Here is a 20,437-nt window from a genome sequence, read left to right as displayed (position 1 = left end):
AGAGAGGAGGATGAGAGGGGTTGTGCATATAGGGGAAAAGCGGGGAAAGAACTTGGACAGCAATGGAGGGAAGCTCACCGGAGAAAATGAAGTTCGCTGGAGCTGAGAAGAAAATTGTCAATTGGCGACGAACCAACGGTCGGATCGATGAATCGAAAGCACTGGGATGAAGCTCTCTACGAGACGAACATAGTGGTACTCTCGTATTTCACCAACGACACACGCATTGAAAGTAATTGCTCGCCAGAGTTAGAACCGCACCGAACTTCGGCGTGCAATTTCGAGAATTGTGGATCGAAACTGGGGAAATGGTTTCTGGATTTGGAAAGGGCTCGACGAGAGGGTTCCAACCATATATATTGCTAGGGTTTGAAGATATTTATTTTTCGTAATAATCCCATTTTTAAAATTAAAATAATACCAAAAAAGACTGAAATCGTTTTAATGTCCGAACAATATCTCTATGGCTCCAAAAATTCTAGGAAAATTCCTAGACATGATTTGGCACACAATGAACTAAAAAACATATTTAGGACTTTTTAAAATGTTTTCAAGTATCTCAAATAAATAGATTTTGAATTTCAAAAAATATTCAAAAAAATATGGAAATTTACCGGAAACTTCTACAAGGCATACTAACATGTTTCAAACACTTCTTACACTTAGAAACACCATGCAATATCATGAATACAACAAGCAAGACACTTTCAGGGCTCACGCCAACATAGAACAAAATAACTCTCTATTGTTTTAATAAAAGGAAAAGAAAAGCGAAGAAAAGGAAAGGGTAACACCTGAATTTTGAGTATAGAGCAAAGAAATTTTTATACCCCAAAATTCAGGGTGTTACAACAAAAACAAAGCACATATATTGTCCATGCATGGACTGGAAAAATGTTGTTGTACTTGATGACATAGAGCAAATCATATATCATCTGGTACGGCGAGGATTTGTGAAATATTACACAATTTGGACAAAGCATGGAGAGGGTAGCTCTTCGCCTTATACGATTGGAAACCCTAAGAACATCGATGACATATTTTAGTTCGTTCACGAGACACAACAACCTCTATCCACAGAGCGAACATGTAGTGCCAAATGTTACTGATCATGGTTACGCTGGAGGAAATGAACGTGATAGAACTTATGTTCTGTCAAATGTTATGGATGAGGAAGTTGCAAAGTTGTTAGAGGAAATATTGCGTCGTCATACAGATCCATCGATGTTCTTTATGAAAAGCATGGAGTCCCTGAAGAATGCAGCAAAAGAGCCTTTGTACGACGAGTCTAAGGGTTGTACCAAAAAGTTCACGACGCTCTGGTCTGTGCTAAAGCTGGTGATGTTAAAAGCTAGATATGGTCTGTCTGATGCTGGCTTCGATGCGTTCTTGAGTATTAATGCAGACATGCTTCCAAAGGAGAACAACGTGCTTGCTAACACGTACTAGGCAAAGAAACTAATCAGTCCACTAACTATGGGTGTGGAGAATATCTACGTGTGGAGAAATCATTGTATCCTTTATCGAGGTTGAAAGTTGCCTAGGGGGGGGGGGTAAATAGGTGAAACCTGAAAATTATAAACTTTGGACATGCACTTCACCCGGGGTTAGGGTCAGAAATAAATAATTATGAATTCAGAGTGTGGAAGATAGTTCTTCTTACTATGTGTTGCTCAATCAATGCGGATAACTTAGGGAGCTAACTCAAAACAATATGAGCAAGAGAACTTTTAGTGAGAGAGGAGAGGGAAAAACAAATCTAATGGTGGAGATAAACACAAGTGGACACGGTGATTTGTTTCCCGAGGTTTGGTTCCAAAGAACCTACTCCTCGTTGAGGAGGCCATAAAGGTCGGGTCTATTTCAACCCTTTCTCTCTCTCAATCGATCACCTAGACCAGTCGTGTGCTTCTTCTTAATCTCACAGGTCACTAAGACCCCACAAGGATCACCACACAATTAGGTGTCTCTTGATTGCTTTACAAAACACTTGGAAAGTTTATAAGGAGAAGAAGAAAGCAACCAAGCAACAAGAGCAACAATTGAAACACAAATCACCTCTCTCAAGTCACTAAACAATTTTGATCACTTGACTTGATTATGGCACTTGGAGAGGATTGAAGGCTTTGAATGTGTCTTTGGAGTGTATTCTTTGCTCTTGTATTGAGTGTAGAGAGTGGAAAGCTTGGATGACTTGAATGGTGGTGGTTGGGAGGTATTTATAGCCCCAACCACTATTCTAGCCGTTGGCTGTTATGTCTGTCGATGGGCACACCGGACAGTCCGGTGCGCACCGGACATAGCACTGTTCATTGTCCAGTGCGTGCCATGTCAGCCGACCATTGGGGTTTGGAGCTATTGACCGTTGAAATCGTCTATCCTTGTGGTGCACCGGACAGTCCGGTGGCACACCAGACAGTCCAGTGCGACCTGACATCGCAGACTGTCTCTGACCTTCTAACGCTTTAGACTATCGTGGCAGTCGACCATTGCTCGTGGACTCACCAGACAATCCGGTGCACACCAAACAGTCCGATGAATTTTAGTGGAGGAGCGCTGTGTTTTCCCGAGAGCAGTCAGTTCGCTGGGCGCGCCAGCCATGGCATCGGACACTGTCCGGTGCACACAGGACAGTCCGGTGCGCCACAGGCTGGTGCAAATCTGTTTTGCTCCAAAGTTGAAGAATTGCCCCTAAGATCTTTTTCTTTGTATGTATATATGAACTTTATGCACCTGAGAAAAGATCAACTAGGCAAACTAGTTAGTCCCTATGGTTTGTGAAGGTTGTCAAACACCACAATCGATTATAGGAAATGTTGAGGCCATTTCCCTTTCAATCTCCCCCTTTTTGGTGATTGATGCCAATACAAACCAAAGCAAATACAAAGTGTAGAAATGTAACTAGTTTGCATTTTGATAGATGTGCATAAGTTACATTGAAATGAGAGCATTTCTAAGCATATATGGCTGTTTTGATATATTTAACATTTCGAACCACATTTGCACCACTTAGCTTGTTTTTGCAAATCTTTTGGAAAAGTCTTTTCAAATTCTTTTGCAATTAGACAATAATATAAGAGAATAATTTCTAAAAGCATTTTCAAGTTTTGAAAGATTCCCCTGTTTTAAATGCTTTTCCTTTGGCTAAATAAAAGCTTCCCGTGAAAAAGTTCTCCCCTTAGCTGTCAAGAGGGTTTTTGCGAATGATTTCAAATTTGAAAAAGTTTTTAAAAAATAGGGTGGTGATGCGGCCCTTTTGCTTTGGCCTATTAATTTCTCCCCCTTTGCCATTAAGCGCCAAAAATAGAGAAATCAAGAGGCTTTTAACAAGAAAGATATGAATGTAAATATATGAGTAGGGCAAAGGATATATAATACCGATAGAGTCGTAATGGAAGCCTTGCCTTTGCCTATTTCTCCATTTCCCTTTAAATCTAAGACTAAGCATAGAGATACTCTTGGAAACATATTAGTCTTAGCTTTGGCACAAGAAGAATAAGAAATATGCATTTATACCAAATGAAAGAGATATGTCATGATCAAAGGTATAAAATGAGCAATGTGTGCAAGATTTCAATCAAAGTTCCGAAACTTGCTAAACCCATCAAGACACTTATGGGAACAAATTTGCATCTCGACCTCGACACGGGAGGTAAATCCGTAGATCAAAAGGTATACCAGTCGATGATAGGTTCTTTACTCTATTTATATGCTTCACGACCGGATATTATGATTTCTGTATGCATGTGTGCAAGGTTCCAGGCAAATCCTAAGGAAGTTCACCTTAGGGCCGTGAAAAGAATCATGAGATATTTAGTTTACACTCGTAAGTTTGGGCTTTGGTACCCCAAGGGATCGACCTTTGATTTAATTGGGTATTCCGATGCCGATTATGTCGAATGTAAAATTGACAGGAAAAGCACATCAGGGACTTGTCAGTTTCTAGGAAGATCTCTGGTGTCTTGGGCTTCAAAGAAACAAAACTCAGTAGCTCTATCCACTGCTTAAGCTGAGTATATTACTGCAGGCCATTGTTGTGCACAATTACTCTAGATGAGGCAAACCCTTAGGGACTATGGCTACAAATTGAGCAAAGTCCCTCTCCTATGTGATAATCAGAGTGCAATCCGCATGGCGGATAATCCCATTGAACATAGCCACACTAAGCACATAGACATCTGGTATCACTTTTTGAGAGATCACCAACAAAAGGGGATATCGAAATTGCATATGTTAGCACCCACAACCAATTAGCCGACATCTTTACCAAGCCCCTAGATGAAAAGACTTTTAGCAAACTTAGGAATGAGCTCAATATCCTTGATTCTCGAAACTTTGATTGAAACATTGCACAAATAGCTCATCTATATACCTTTGATCATATCTCTTTCATTTGGTACAAATACATATTTCTTATTCTTCTTATGCCAAAGCTAAGACTAATGTGCTTCCATGAGTATTTCTGTGATTAGTCTTAGATTAAAAGGGAAATGGAGTATTCGGCGAAGGCAAGGCTTCCACTACAACTCTATCGGTATCATTTATCCTTTGCCCTCCTCATAAACTTTCACTCATGTCCTTTTACCAAAGGGGGAGAAAATAGGCCCAAAGGGGGAGAATTAAAAGGCATCTCAAGTTTCTTCGTTTTTAGCGATCAATGCCAAAGGGGGAGAAATTAGTCCTAAAGCAAAAGGACCGCACCACCACCCATTTTCAAATTTTAAAAAACTATTTCACAAAGGGGAAGAAATTATTTCAATTGCAAAAACCCTCTTGACAGCTAAGGGGAGAACTTCTTGAGGGGGAGCTTTTATTTAGCCAGAGGAAAAGCATTTGAAACAGGGGGAGAATTTTCAAAATCTTGAAAATGCTTTTTGAAATCGTACTCTTATACCATTGGCTATTTTCAAAAGAATTTGAAAAAGACTTTTACAAAAGATTTTCAAAAACAACCTATGTGGTGCAAATATGGTCCAAAATGTTAAACTAGAAGAAAGCAATCATATATGCTTAGAAATGCTTTCATTTCAGAGTAACTTATGCAATTCTGTCAAAATGCAAACTAGTTATATTTCTACAGTTTGTATTTGCTTTGATTTGTGTTGGCATCAATCACCAAAAAGGGGGAGATTGAAAGGGAAATGGCCTCAACATTTCCTATAATCGATTTTGGTGTTTGACAACCATCACAAACCTTATGGACTAACTAGTTTGCCTAGTTAATAATTTGTCAGGTGGATAAGTTCATCTACAACTATTCTAAATCGACTGTCTAGACATGAGAAGCTTTTTGGGAAAAACACCTATACGCGGACCGTCCGGGCCCTTGCAGCAGACCGTCTGCGACACCAGGGTGAACCTCAGACAGGAACACTGCAAAAACACAAGTTAACACTACGAACCGTCTGATGGGTAAGCGAGCACCGTCTGAAACCAAGCGCGGACCGTCCAGCCTCAAGCGCGGACCATTCGGTCGTTGAAAAAACAGAAAAACCCGAAGGTGACGGGTTTGGTAAAATGTATTTTAGCGTCCTTGCGGACCGTCCGGGGTGCACGGTCGGACCATCCGCGACTGCTTTATCTTACATCTGATGACACATTAAATGCACTATAGCTGTTGATATAGCTGTTACTGCTGACCGTTGCGATTTCAGCCGTTGATGTGTAGGGGCGGACCGTCTGGACCAGGGGTGTGGACCGTCCGCGGTCGGCAGAAAAGGAGCAACGACTATGAAGTGGTTGGAGGCTATAAATACTACCCCAACCACCTCCATTCTCAACATCCAAGCCTCTCATTCACTCTCAGTCAATACAAGAGCATTCACTTCAACCAAAGACACATTCAGGCTTCCAAATCTCTCCAAGTTCCATAATTGTGACCAGTGATAATTAGTGATTAAGTGACTTGGGAGAGTGTGATCTTGTTGCTTGGCTCTTAATTGTGCTTTCTTCATCTGTCTCTAAACTCTCTAAGTGTTTTGTAAAATTTGCAAGAGACACCTAATTGTGTGGTGATCCTTGCGGGGTCTTAGTGACCCGTGATATTGAGAAAAAGCACTCGACCGGTCTGAGTGACCGATTGAGAGAGGGAAAGTGTTGGAACAGACTCAGCCTTTGTGGCCTCCTCAACGGGGACTAGGTTCTTTGGAACCGAACCTCGGTAAACAAATCGACGTGTTCATTTGTGATTGATCTCCACTCAATTTGTTTCCCCTCCCTTCCTCTCTCTCTCTAAAAGTTCCCTTGCTCATATTGATTTGAGTTTGCTCCCAAGGTTATTCGCATTGATTGAGCAACTCACAGCAAGGAGAACCATCTTCCACACTCCAAATTATTTCTAACACTAACCCCGGGCTTATTGCGTGTTCAAAGTTTATAATTTTCAGGTTTCGCCTATTCACCCCCCTCTAGGCGACTTTCACTACTGTTGGGGGCCTTCGTCTTTTGAATGTCCTCAAAAACACAGATAACCATTGTTTCTCGATGCATCTCTAGGTGTTGCAGGTGCTTCAGTGCTAGTTACCTTCAAAATAGGCCAAGAAAAAGGACGAAGGCATTAGCTTCGTCATAACTATATGGTGAGACGAAGGCAGAAGTCAAACAAGGCCGGAAGAAGGTATTCACAAGATTTTGTAGCCAGGATGATAAAGGTAGACACTACAGGAATCAGGAAGATTCCCGTCGGCCATTTTAATTCCCGTCGGCCCGAGCTCGGGCCGACGGGAATTAGGTAACTCCCGCCGGCTCAATTCTAGCCCACGGGCTTTATTTTAACTCCCGTCGGTCAGCCGCCAGCCGACGGGCTTTATTTTAATTCCCGTCGGCCCAGCCGCCAGCCGACGGGCTTTATTTTAACTCCCGTCGGCCCAGCCGCCAGCCGACGGGAGTTAACTAATTCCCGTCGGCCCTGACGCCAGCCGACGGGAATTAATTCTTTATGTGCCGGCGGTCATCCCGCGCGGCTCATTTTCTCGCTTCCTCTCTCTCGGTTTCACGCCGCCGCCGGAGAACTCCCGCCCCCGACGCTGCCGCTCACCGCCGCCGCTCACCACCGCCCCGGCCAGCCGCCCGCGGCCTAGGAGCGCGCCCGCCGCCGCCCCGGGAGCGCCGCCCGCAATCGTCACCGCCCCGGAGCGCCGTCCGCCACGCCGCCTCCGCCCCCGTAGCGCCGCCGGCCCCGTAGCACCGCCCGCCGCCCGCCCACGCCCCCGGAGCGCCGCCCACCCACGCCCCCGGAGCGCCGCCCGCTCCAGGAGCAACGACCGCCGCCCGCCCCGCCTCCGGAGCGCCGTCCGCCGCGCCGGTGGCCCCGGAGCGCCGTCTGCAGCCCGTCCCCGTTGCGCCGCCCGCCCCCGAAGCGTCGCCCGCTGCTCGCCGCCACCAACGCCGCCTTCGAGCGCCGCAGCCGCCCCGGACCGTTAAGGTATATTATGGTTTGAATTATTTAATGTAAATGCGAGTGTTATTGTTAAATGTGTGTATAAATGTTTATTTTCGTCGGTTTTTTATGGCCGACGGGAGTTAACTTTCATATGATTAGAGTTAGTTTAGGGTGTGATTAGAGTGTAATTAGAGTTAGTTTAATATAACATGTGATTAGAGTGTGAATAGAGTTAGTTTAATATCACATGTATGCCTTGATGTTACGTATAAGTATTAATTCTATTATTATAATAAATTTAACTTATTCTATTAAATTGTTGAATTTGATGTTATTTATTGAATAGATTTAACTTATCATATTAGGTTGTATGAAGGTTTCGCTATTGATAAATTTAATGTTATTTATGTATATAACTATATATTTATGTATATATATAGTTTTTATGTATATATATAGTTATTTATGTATATATATATATATATATATATATATATATATATATATATAGTTTTACTACTTACCTATAGATGTATGTGTTACGTTTAGAAACGTGATATTGTCTCAAACACTCTTTACTCGTACACACAGCCGCAATAATGGGTGATAGACGTGATTGGATGTATGAAGGTTTCAAGAAGGGTGGGTGCCACACAAGTGAATGGTTTGTCAAGACGCAGATATTTCTGGACCATGCAGCTGCTTTGTCACAAATAGATAATATTAGGTGTCCATGCAATAAATGTAGAAATATGACGAGCCACACCAAGAGGCAGGTCACACTACACCTGTGCTCGCATGGTTTCGTGCCAGGCTATAAGGTCTGGTATCTCCATGGTGAAGATGCTGAACGAGCAGCAGAAGTAGAAGTTGATGACGGTGAAGATGATGTTGATAGGATGGACCAGATGCTTGAGGATCTACAGCCTGAACTGGCACCAGATCATCATGATTCACCTACACCGGAGGTTCAGAAGTTCTTCGACCTACTTAAAGCGTCAGAAGAGCCTCTTCACGGGCACACTAACATGACCGTGCTCGAATTCGTGACCCGACTGATGTCAATCAAGTCCAAGTTTGCATTTTCAATTAATTGTTACAAGGAGCTTGTGGATTTGATTAGCGAGGTTCTTCCTACGGGTCACAAGATGCCCAAAGACATGTACCAGTCCAAAAAATTGCTTGAAGGTCTTGGTATGGAGTATGAGAAGATTGATGTTTGCCAAGACAATTGTATGCTTTTTTGGAAGGAACATGGCAGAGAACAGAAATGCTTAAAATGTGGGAAGTCGAGGTACGTGGAGCTTGTAAATGAAGATGGTGAGAAGGTGGTGACAAAGGTTGCACATAAACAGCTTCGGTACATGCCTGTCACTCCTAGAGTGAAACGTTTGTTTCTCTCGAGGAAGACCGCTATGCACATGAGGTGGCATAAAGATTGTACGGACAGACAAGATGGGTTAATGGTGCACCCGTCAGATGGTGATGCATGGAAGGCTCTTGACAAATTTGATCCAGATTTTGCCAGCGATGCAAGAAACGTTCGTATCGGCTTGGCAACTGATGGTTTCACGCCGTTCAATATGACCGCTGCGTCGTATTCATGTTGGCCTGTCATTGCCATACCGTACAACCTTCCACCTGCTCTTTGCATGAAATATGAGTTTATGTTCCTATGTCTTGTTATACCTGGGCCTGAGCATCCTGGCGTACGCCTCAATGTGATGCTTCAACCACTGATTGAAGAGTTAAAGAAGCTATGGCAAGGTGTTGAAGCCTATGACTGCTTCAAGAAGCAGAAATTCAATCTTCGTGTTGCATATCTGTTCTCGGTTCATGATTTTATGGCGTATGGTATTTTCTCTGGATGGAGCGTGCATGGTAGATTGACGTGTCCTTATTGTGCTAAAGATACAGATTGTTTTCGTCTTAGTGCTGGTGGCAAGATATGTTACTTTGATTGCCATAGATGTTTTCTACCCTTGAATCACCCCTTCAGAAGGCAGAGAAAGGAATTTAGGAAGGGCACCATTGTCACGAAGGGACCGCCCAAGCGACGTAGTGGGATAGAAATTATAGAAGAGCATATGAAACTTGTCCTAGACGAGAGTGGGAAAAGGTATCAAGGTTTCGGTGAGGAGCATAACTGGACTCACATATGTGGCTTGTGGGAGCTTCCTTATGCTAAGTCATTGATTTTGATGCACAACATCGATGTCATGCATCAAGAGAGTAACTTTTGCCAAGCCCTCATAAATACATGCATGGATTTCCCTGATAAAACGAAAGACAATGACAAGGCACGCATGGACTTAGCAGTGATATGTGATCGTCCAACCCAAGTGCTTAGAGAAAACGGAGGCAAACCAAAAGCTGACTATTGTCTGAAATCTAAGCAACGGAAAGAAGTGATGAAGTGGATGAAGGATATTAAATTCCCCGATGGTTATGCCGCTGGTTTTAGAAGATCTGTGAACTTGAAGACAATGAAGATGAATGGACTGAAGAGCCATGACTTCCACATAATTATGGAGAGGCTCATGCCTGTAATGTTTCGTGGGTACATTCTCGAAGCTGTGTGGAAAACGTTAGCTGAAGTTAGCTATTTCTACAGACAGTTGTGTGCTAAAGAAATCAGAAGAGATGTGACGGAACAGCTGGAGAAAGAGGCACCGGTGCTTTTGTGCAAATTGGAAAAAATATTTCCACCGGGTTTCTTCAATCCTATGCAGCATCTCTTTATACATTTTCCATATGAGGCTAAGGTCGGTGGTCCTGTTCAGTATAGGTGGATGTTTCATATAGAAAGAGCATTAAAGAAGCTTAGAGCAATGGTGGGCAATAAGGCAAGAGTTGAAGGATGTATTGCGGAACAATTTAAACTAAAGGAGGTAGCACACTTCACAAGTTGTTACTTTGCAGAAGAACATAATGTATTTGCTCGAAAGAAAAGGTACCATGATGATGAACGAGAGATGCCTCCGTGTAGTGATCTTTCGATTTTTCAGACAAACGGCAAAGCCGTTGGTCCACCCAAGGCATATCACCTCAGTATGGAAGAACGGAAGTCTGCTTTACTGTACATGTTCACGAATATGCCTGAGGTGGAGAAATACTTTGTGTAAGACTTGTTTTCTTAAACTGTTCATATGTGAATTAGTTTATGTTATCAAATATCTCATGTCATACAATAATATTTGACAGCGAGTTTGATGAACAAAACATGAGGTGTCTCGGTAGGCCAACAGCGAGAGACATAGACAAATTGCGACGCGATGGTATGCATGGGCGACCTAATTTCATTATGTGGCTTCGGGACCGTGTAAGTCTTAATTATGTGGCTCCGAGAGCTAATTTCATTTAACTAATATTACAGAATTTGCTAATGCTTTGTGGCATGATTGACAGTTTGGGGAGGAAATGAATTTGAATGATGACTTACGTCAGTTATCTATTGGAAGAGTAACTGCCAAAAGCTATGGACGTTACGACGTCAATGGATATCGCTTTCGTTCAAGCATTTTCGAATCAAGTCATCCTATGGCCGCCACTCAAAATAGTGGAGTCGTTACTAGGGCAACCGACATGGAAGGACACGAAGCCTGCTATTACGGGAAAATCAAAAATATAATCGAGATTACATTTGCTGGAAATAAGCCTTTAGCGCTAGTTTTCTTTGAGTGTAAATGGTATGACCCGAAGTATTATAGGACCGAATTTGGGATGACACAGATCCAACCTGAGAAATTGCTTCAAGGACACGACACGTATATCCTTGCCCATCAAGCAGACCAAGTTTATTTCTCGACATATCCATGCAAAAAGTTGTCTAAATGGAGGGTTGTGTACAATGTAAATCCCCGCGAACGCCTATACACTCCTGGTGAGGACGAATATCAAATTGGTCACCTTGAGCAGGTTGATGAGGTGTTTCAAGAAGAAGAGTTGCCAACTAGTTTTCATATTGATCCTGCACCGGCATTAGATTCACTAGTTGCAGACGTTAACGACTTAACTTTTCCCGAGAGACAGAGAAGACAACCTGTTAGGAGAAAAGTTACATGGCGACCTCTGCATAGAAGAGAACAAATAGATCCTGATTTTGATGATATTTAACAAGTAAAGTTGTTTTGTTATTTCATTTGTTTATATTTTAAGTATTATGTCATTTTGATGCACTAATGAATATATTTCTTATTTTTTTATGCAGGATGCCGCCAAAATCAAAGAAGTCAGTGAAGGGGTTGTTCAAGGGCCTGGGCCTTTTTCAGGGCAGTTCTTCGAGCAGCAGCAGACGTCGAGAGCTATTGAGCGCGGTACATGGATATGAGGTAACATATCTTGTACAAATAAATTTGTTTACATATTTACAAATAAATCTTGAGTTGTATGTACCAGGATGAGCAGCACATTGAGGAGGAGCAGCACATTGAGGAGGAGCAGCACAATGAGGCTGAGCAGCACAATGAGGAGGTGGAGCTCAATGAGGAGGTGGAGCACGTGACATGGGACCAGGCCGCACAGCATCACCAGCCATGGGACCAGTGGGACCACCAGAGAGAGCAGCAACAGGCGTGGGACCAGTGGGGCCAACAGGGCGAACCGGCTGACAACCCGATGGATGATGGCTCGGGAGGCTCTTCAGCGACACGCACACGTCGCTCAAGAAAAAGCCACTCAGTAAAGCCTCGTCACGCGATAGAGCGAGAGGCTGATAGGACTTTAATCATGCCACATGGAGATCGGTGAGTGTAATATATTAACTTATCTAATATAACTATTATGTGTATTATTAATGTTTTTGTGTAATGCAGGAATTGGGAGGACCTGTCCTTTGACGGCAAGGGACACCACACTCAGGTTAACCTTACGTTAGGTTCTCTTTGCCGCCTTCACTACCCTGGTATAGTGAAGGTGTCAAACGGTGATACCGAGGATGAGGTGCTCGTCAGTACCTGGGATGAGTACAAGTTTAAAAAGGAACGAAACCACACCGACAGACAGGGACTTGTGCGTAATGACTTTTGGGTATGAATTCTTTATTATTTTTGTTATGTTTCTTAATATTGTAAATCTATGACTTATGCCATTTGTATTCTTTATGTTGTAGCTTCGATATCGGTTGCCTGACGGAGAGGATTACATGGGGCATGCTGAACGTGTCTTGCAAAACAATGCAAAGAAGCTGGTGAAGGATGCCATATACTATGCGAGAATTCAGGCTACAAACCTGTATTTTCAAAAGCATCCGGAAGAAGCAGGCCCCTTGAATAAAAAGGAAGGGTCCTCAAAGATATATTTGACTGAGGATCAATATCGTGAGGTTAGTATTCAATTTGTTTTACCCTTTATATTTATTGTTGTGATTGATATAATATGTAACATTGTGTGTGTGCAGGTGATGGTTCCATGGATGGCGCCCGTGCCTGATGCGTACTATGCTTGGTGTCGATATTGGGCTTCTGAAGGCTTCCAGAAAGCGTTAGCGCATCACAGACAATGTCGAGGAACCAATCCTAACCACAAGTTTGGCGGTGACGACATGATACGAAAAGCTAAAAGAATGGTAAGTTTCATCTTTCTATGTCGATCAACAAATAATACGATTGCTTATGAATGTTTTTTGTTTATACAGGAAGCTACGAGTGGCCAAAAGCCTAGTGACATTGAGGTCTACCAGGAGGGCCATAAAGGACCAGACCCGAACAACCCTGACCAGCTCTGCAGCCAGACAGCCACGGATCGCTTGGTGAGTTTTGGCTCAAAAGTTCAAACGTTTAAAGTATATAAATTCCTGCATTTGTAAGGTTGTGAATGATGTATAGGCGGCATATGGGGAGGAGATGGTTCGTCGCCATGGCCCTGACTTCGACTGGCGCCATGAACCGGTGGATCCCTCGGTGGTGTACGCAAGTGGTGGTGGCAAAGCGCATGGACGGTAAGCTCTAACTTATGAAATTATATGGTTGACACTAAATTGATTATGCAGTAATCACTTTTGAATCACTTATAGATACGCACTCTTCGACGGATTCATTGACTCGTCGTCGGTGAGATCTCAGAGGACGGGTTCATCTTCCCGTAGCTCATGCTCTCGTCGACCGAACGAGCAGGAGTTGGAGATTATGAGGATGCGTGAAGAGATGAGACAACAACGCGAATTTATGGAGGCTTGCAATGCACACAACCAAGCGATGTATCAAATGAGTACACATAATCCGAACTCTAAATTATTATATTTCAATACAACATCTTCAGTAGTAACACATATGTGTTTAACAGTTAATGCAGCAACAGGGCATGACATCAAATTTTCCACCGCCACCACAATGGAGCCAATTTGCAAACACACCAGTTCCACCACCACAGTTCACCACCCCTCCGACACATATACCTGCACCTGGAGATAGGGTACGTTTGATAACTCTCCATTAATTTATACACTTGTATCCTTTTTGATATTTGCATTTAACGTGTTGATATTTGCTAACTTGCATAGGTTACGCCTGAAGCGAGTGGCAGTGGGTCTGATCCAGCAGTAGGGACTGGATTTGTTGACTCGCTCTTCGCGTTCCCTCCTCCTGGTGGTGAAGGCGGCAGCGGTCAAAGCTCTAACCACCCAAGTGGTGGTTATCTCTAAACACTTAAACTTATGTTTGAAATGTCGTACTCGTTGGTGGATGTTATGTTTCAATACTATGTCGTACTCGTTGTTTGATGTTGGTGAATGTTAAGTTTGAATACTATGTCGTACACGTTGGTGGATGTTTTAATTATGTCTAAATGCATGTGTTTGTGGATGTCGTATCTCTACATGTGTTTGTAATGTGGCTGTCATATGTGATTTATGTTATGTTTGATATATGTTATGTGTGCAGAAATAGTGACATAATTTAGTGCTGTTTTTGTAGCAGTATAGGGTAATTCCCGTCGGCTATGGTCGAACCGACGGGAATTAACTACTAACTCCCGTCGGCCCAGTTAATTCCCGTCGGCTATGGTCGAACCGACGGGAATTAACTACTAACTCCCGTCGGCCCAGTTAATTCCCGTCGGCCTGGGGAACCGACGGGAATTAATTAATAACTCCCGTCGGCCTGGAGAACCGACGTGAGTTAGCCTTGATTCCCGTCGGCCGCTTTCTAGCCGACGGGAATTAATTATTCCCGTCAGCCGCCGACGGGGATAACCTTATCCCCGACAAGGGACGCCTGTCGGCCTGAAACCGACGGGAATAAGCTTTAAACCGACGGGAATTACTTATTCCCGTCGGTTTAGGGCTTATTCCCGTCAATTTCAGGCCGACAGGAATTAAGTGAATTCCTGTAGTGAGAAGACAATACTACCCTTGTGTCATTTGTAAATCATACGTACAATTTTTATGGACATAATTGTAATTTCATACGAAGCTGTACTTCTGCCCTATAAATAGATAAACAGTACCCTGCCTAAAGTACCTTTAGCTAGGTGCTACAGCTTTGCATAAGTTCAATTCTCCAAAACACCTTCGCACTATCTTGCATTGAGAAGCCAAAGTATGAATGCAAACTCGTTTTGTACGAAAAAAGAGATGGAATGCTTAGGCTCTTAAGATGGGTTTTCATATTCAATTTCGTCGTATTTTTTTGTAATTCATTCAATTACATTCAACCTTCGTTCTTGAATGATTGTCCTGAAGGGAGAATACTTCAAGGATGAATGTTTCTATTTTTTAACATTGTGTTGCCTTGTTTTTGATTGTATACAGCAATTGAAAACAAGTATACAACAATTGAAAACAAGTGACCAACAGGTTGGGGATGCGACGATGATGGCGGTGGATCAACCAATTCGACATCCCTTCAGGGCCAAAGGATGAAATTCTTGATGGTTTGTCCAAGTGTCTCGATACCTTCAGGCCCACGGATGTCTAGCATATCGTCCTTGGATCCTTGGACGACTGTCGTCACTTCTACCCTGCAATAATCATCTGGAATGTCGCTTCCATGGAATTTGCGTCCTGGGATTGCTAGGCCTATGCCTACTTTCTTTGTACAATGATTGTTAATACCATATCTTATAACCAGTGTGCACGCCACAGACCTTGTGCTGTCATAAACTGGATAACTGACCTTATTTCTCGTTGATGCGATAGAGCTTGGGACGCTAGTACGATCGATGGAAGCCGACGGTTGAGCTACTAGAACTATTTACATATGTGGAGTGATTATCCGTTGAATAGACATCGCACCGCCAACTGCTGCATCAATTCTAGAGGAGGATTCGATTGCATTTGAGACATCATGTCTTTGAACTCTTTCTTGGCCTCCTGCTTATACAAAGAAGAGATGTCGGATTATTTTAAGCATACTAGTGTTTTATGCCTTTGATCATGTTCTTAGATTCATGGAACTTGGATTGATCTATAGCATACATGTGTTTTATGCCTTTGATAACATTCTTTTAAGCATTTCTGTCTTTACTTATTTTGGTGCTCAAGTTGTACAAGTCATCCCCAGACCTCACATGATGCACATGTTTAGGGGGAGGATGTACTACAACTTGACCCTTTGAGACAAATGTGTTTGCTTGAGTGATTTTGATATAGTCTCAAAGATGGATTAAAAGGGAAAAGGTGGACTTGGACAAAGAATAGGCTTCCACTGCACTCCGGTATCAATGTATCTTGTTCCAAGACATTATATGTGTTTTTCTCATTGCCCTTGGTTTTACCTGAAATTTTTGTAAGGCATTGGGGTTAATAGGCCAAATAGTTCTGTTTTGGTGGTTGATGCCAAAGGGGGAGAAATTAAGGCAAAAGCAACTGGATCAGCTACCACTTGTGAATTTCAAAATTTTAGTGTAAGCATACTTGGTTTTTGATCAAAACCCTTTTATTTAAAAAACTGCTCTCTTATGGGGGAGAAACTTGATTATGAGAAAAAAGGGGAGTTTTCTGACTCTTGATCAAAACTAGTCTTGAAAGTTATTTTGATTTGACAAAGCAATGCATCCTGGGCGTCTATTTTAGTGCATACTGGTCCTGGACTCCAAGGTGGAGATGAAGTTGAGTCGGACTTGGCTCTCTCTTGTTGTGAACATCCTAGCTTCTCCTCCTTGACTTCTTGGCCTTTCCCAAGTCCTTGCTGGTCTTCTCCAAGTTTCCTAATCATTAGACATCCATGGAACCAAGCATAACCTCTAAAACACAATTGACTAGGTTAGAACGAATTTGAAGATTTAGCTGTCGTGCACGTGCTCGTGTTATTATTCCATGCATGGTTTTTGTCCCGAAGATGATCCTCGGTCCCTAGGACCTGTCGATCAGTGAGCACGCTGAGGAAATAGCCTCTGATCGTTGGGGCCCGTTAATCAGTCGGAAGAGGCAGGTGCACCAACCCTGGAAGTACCCGCTCCTGATCGAACCCCGCGGCGTCGAGCCCGGGGTTGGGCATGGCGGAGCCTAATAAGGGGGATGGGTGTCTTGGAAGGGAACCACTCGAATGGATCTCGCACCTGGCCCCAGACTAACCTACTATAAATGACTGGCCACATTAGCCACAACTGGCGTTGAGCCACAATGTGGGCGCCGGTCCGCTTCCCACTCATGACCTACGGACCCCTTGAGCCACATAGCACTCATGACCTACGAGCCCTCAGACTGTGGCGCATTAATGGCATGTGCGCCCCTCGGTCTATGTCGCACTCATGGCCTATCGGACTAGACCTGAGTGTGCAGACCTCCCACGGGGAACTACACATCGAGCTGCACTGAGTCTCAGGCTACAGAAGCCAGGGGTCGGCATAGCCGGAATGATGGTGCCTGGGACCATTTCCGCCCCGCGTCATCCACTATGATAAATACAAGACAGCCAGGCAGCCCCGGGCTCCACGAGTAAAATGCTGGTTTTACCCCTACCTTACGGCTCCTTCCTAGAGAAACCACCATTGGTCGCTTCCTTCTCCCGGCCTATAAAAGGGAGAGGGTCGCCTTAGGACGGAAGGAAGGATCGACAGATAGACCAACCAGGGAACAGAGTGAAGAGATCGACTTGAAGACGACTTAACGCCTTAAGACATTGATGAGCCCACAAGGACGAACAGGAGGAGGAGCGCCGACGAGGACTAGAAGGCCAGAGCTCCACCAAGCTAATACTTAGCTAGGACTCAACCTTTCAGCTTCTAAGCTCCACTTCCACCCCATCAAGAGATCTGGGAGCCTCTCCTCCCTCTCTCGACTGCTTTTAACCCATACTACTAGTTTGACCATCAATGGTGTCGGTAGCGAAAGCCACCGATGACTGTATGTAGGGACATTTTGCCCGAACCAATATAAATCTTGCGCCCTCCGCACACACCCTCTAGAGCCCGGAACACACACAATAAATTTAATTGTTGGAGCGAGGTACGGAACACAGACAATTTGTATGGGTGATATCCTCATCATCCTCCCCTCCTCTTGAATTAAAGTCATCCACGACCCAAGTGGTGGCCAAGGGGTAGTCAAGCAACCCTAGGGTGTACAAAACCTTGAGGCCCAAAAACAAGCATCACTGATTTCGGGAAGATTATGGACATCATTTTGTTACTATGGTTTCCATCAGTTCTGACGTATTTTGATGTGAGACCAATTGAGATGGAAAGGTTATCTCTTTAACTTTCCAACAATATCTAAAACGTTTAAAATAGAGTCTGTATGTGACATGTGCATCCGTTTTAGTGAGGATCACTTCTGCAGTCTGAACCAGACTCGCAGATAAATTGGAATTCAACTGCACTTTGGCTTAAGACAATTGAACCTAGACCTCATAGTTGACGTCCATATCCTCATCAACATGCTTACATCAAACTAATCTATTTTCTGGTGATAGTCTCGACTCTCAAAGGACATTTCGCTAAATATATAGGAAACAATCTTCGCTAAACATAGCAACACTTTAAAATGGTAAATCAAATTCAAGTCAACTAGTTTTGTCAAAGAAATGAGATCAACATTTTTATCTTAAAATAGTTTTGATACAAATTATAACTCCTAACTAATTTAATAATATCTATTTTATATAAAATATTAATATACTTAAACAAAAAATATTATTTTAAAACAAGATATACTACACCTAAACAAGGGAGCATTCATTTGTTTGTACAGCTCCAAAAGCTCGTACCGTACCTATACCCTATGATACTACTAGCCGTCATATCTTACTGCCCTTCTGTGTTTCTGCTATCATTCAAGTAGCGTCGTATCACCACATTTGTACAGATGCACTCTGGCTCCGGAGTCCGGACGCAAGCTACGTCACACATGCATGGAGTCATGGAGAAGCCTAGCTACCTACTCCATACGCTCTAAAATAACTACGCAGCAGGAGTACATAAATAAACTTTCAAAAAAATATCATTTTAAGTTTAACTATAAATATACTCTCTATCTCGTGATAGAAGTAGTTTTAAGCCATCTGCAGTTTTGCGTTTGGTTGTGAGAAGCATATTCTAGAATCACTACCAAACGCCGTGAGAGACAGAAAAGTCAGTTGAGACCAATTCCAGTAATTATATAGTACTCTCACCGCTGCTAAATAAATCAATTTCTACAACCCACACAAGTTAAACTATCTTATTTAAAAAAAATAGAAAAGAGGGACTATATTTATGACATAAAATAAGCATAACATAAAAATATATTCTGTTGTGTATATAATGACACTAATTTTATGTCATAAGTCTTGGCGAGTTTTTTTAGAAAATCAGCTAAAAGTTTAAAGCTAGCTTAAGACAACTCTAAAAATCTAATTGGCACCACACACCATTCCCACAACAAGGATGTTGTAAGAATCACTATTGAGAGACACTCCAACTAGACATGGTTTTAAAAGAGTTGTTCTTTATAAACATTCTATGGGGAATGAGTCACTACCGGACTCGCGTTATTTGCCGAGTGTCTAAGAAACTCGGTAAAGTCTATTTTACACTCGGCAAAGCCTTTACCGGGTGTTACACTTGGCAAACATTTTATCGGTAAAGGATTATTTGTCGAGTACTTTTTTCGGACACTCGGCAAAGGCTTTGCCGAGTGTCGAAAGAACTCGGCAAATTATGAATCATAAAAAAACCTCAAAAAATGGCAAACAACTTTTTTCATTATGGGAACAGCTCTCCAGCCACTACTCATTAGTCATTACCATACCCATCGCCCTATCATTTTCACTATTATTTTATATCAAATTTACATGTTTTATGAATGGTGAGATTCGAACTCGCAACCTCTCTCGTGCATACCCTTCTCTATCACTACACTACTACATCAATTATGTCTATATTACGTTTTCATTCCTCATGTACTATAACAAACCAAGAGCTTCTATATTACGTTTTCTTTTACCGAGAGTTTTTTGCTTAGCACTCGGCAAAAAGCTTCTTTGTCGAGTGTCCGAAAAAACACTCGGCAAAATATTTGGCACTCGGTAAAGAGCCGAATTCTGGTAGTGAGTACAAGAGCATCTCATAATAATCGGAGCCAGCCACAAACTCCAATAGATGCTTAATGATCCGGTAATCTCAAAATTTTTAGGTAATGACAACAATCACCAAGAGTAATAAAAGCGTAACTAGCTCAATCTTCTCAACTAGTGTCACAATATGTAAGAACTACAAGCAATAAACTAGGATTCCTCAAATCTCACTCAAATGATGAACAACAAATTGCAAGTGAGTAGAGTGTGTTTCTCTAATCTCAAGAGGCATTCATATAGAGGTGCTAGCCAAGATTGACTAAAGGATCTATTTATAATCACCCAAAGAAATATAATTGTTGCCTCTTGTTAGGCTGAATTCGGAGGCACTAGACATGTTTGGTGCATCGGTTGTCCTTGCATCAAACACATTTGCAACGATTATAAACTAGTTGATTACATTATGAGATGTCCGTTGCACATATAGGACATACCACCTGACATGTTCAGTGAGTGTAGGACAATGTGCAATTTACATTATTTTTAAGTGTCATATCTGGCTTGGTATCTAGTGCCACAATAGACATGTATGATGCATTATACAACTAAAAATGGTGTTTAACAT

Source organism: Zea mays, chromosome 3 (genome assembly GCF_902167145.1).
Source record: "Zea mays cultivar B73 chromosome 3, Zm-B73-REFERENCE-NAM-5.0, whole genome shotgun sequence".
Classification (NCBI taxonomy): Eukaryota; Viridiplantae; Streptophyta; class Magnoliopsida; order Poales; family Poaceae; genus Zea; species Zea mays.
This window is presented reverse-complemented; position numbering follows the sequence as displayed.